Here is a 1,545-nt window from a genome sequence, read left to right on the forward strand (position 1 = left end):
TAAGGGGCCTTGTAGAACAGCAAAGTCTTCCCTTTGTGATCTCTGAAAATTCCCCCAATACCTGCTCTCTTGTTTGTGTAGCTTCCATCAGTGTTAATTTTAATGAAAGGATAAGGAGGTCTCTCCCATCTCACCTTGATAATTTTAGTGTGATTAGCACCCATGTAAGTGGTCTGCAGGATCATGGGGAACTTCCTCCAGTGAATTAGCTTGTTTAGGTATACCCAGCAGTTAGACATCACCCATGTAGCACTGGCTTCCCTATCCTCATGTTTGGCCATGTTTCTAGCCATCCAAATAAACCAAGCAACAATGAAGGGAATTGGCATGAGGTTTATCTCTTTCCAGTCTTTAGTATAATGTTATCCCACAAAATGTTAATCAGGTTGATGTTCATTTGGGAAATTAATCTACTCCAAACCTCCTTGGCAAAGTTGTACCTGAAGAATAGATGATCTCTAGTGTCTTGATCTAGCTTGCATAGATGGCATCTAGAAGGACCTTTCAGGCCTTTAAGTCCTTTCATATCAGGCCTTTAAGTTTCAGAATATCATCTGTAGGGAGAAGGTTATTAAGAACTCTCCAAGCAAAGCACAAAGAACAAGGGGTGAGGTGTTTTTGACAAAAGGAAATATTCCATTGGCAAGTGTCCCAGCTGTACAGATAATTCTGGATATCTTCTGAGATGCTATCTCTAGTCTTATTTAGTAAGTTGAGTTTGTCCTTATTATTTCTGTCAAATTGGATAGTGGAGATGTAGTTGGCAGACTGCTCCTTCAATAAGCCCCTCAAGAAGTCCTCAGACCAAGCATTGCCAACCCAGCAGTCCTTGACCAATAAACTCCCCTCCTTTTCATCCTGCAAAGATTCCAAACAGTCATTATCACAACATTTGTCTTTCCAGAAGTTAATATTCTCTTGTCCCAACTCCCATCTTAGTAGCTTATCAATGTCTTCTCTGGACATAAGCATTTGAACCCAAATTCTAGAGTCTCCCACCTTCCTATTGACCTCCCCAGGGTGTACAGACTTGCAGTATTTGGCTTGCATGAAATTGGCCCATAAGCTTTCATTTTGTCTGAATTTAATCCACAGCTTACACAGGCTAATGTGTTGCATCTGGTGCAAGCCTTTAAAATCTAAACCACCAGCCTCCCATGGTTTAGCCACCTTTTCCGACTAGCCTAAGCCACTTGTCTTCTGTTCCCAGCCCACAAAAATCTGTTGAAGGTTCTTTCCAGCAACAAAGATGTGCTTCTTTTCATTGTTGCCACTTGGAGAGCATACAAAGGGATAGAGGTAAGAATACTCTTCAGTAGGGTGATCCTTCCACCATTGGACAAAAAGGAGTTAGACCACCCCTGAAGAGTAGAGGTTATCTTATCAATAACCTCATCAAATTGGATCAATTTTGTTCTTCCTCTGGTAGGATGGATCCCCAAGTATTTGAAGGGGATGCTCAAGTTAGAGAAACCAGTGTAAGAATGCATCCATTGCTTGATTGGTAGAGAGACTTTTTTGCTAATCAGAATCTCACATTTCATT

Source organism: Phalaenopsis equestris, unplaced genomic scaffold, assembly GCF_001263595.1.
Source record: "Phalaenopsis equestris unplaced genomic scaffold, ASM126359v1 Scaffold000446, whole genome shotgun sequence".
In the NCBI taxonomy this organism is placed as follows: Eukaryota; Viridiplantae; Streptophyta; class Magnoliopsida; order Asparagales; family Orchidaceae; genus Phalaenopsis; species Phalaenopsis equestris.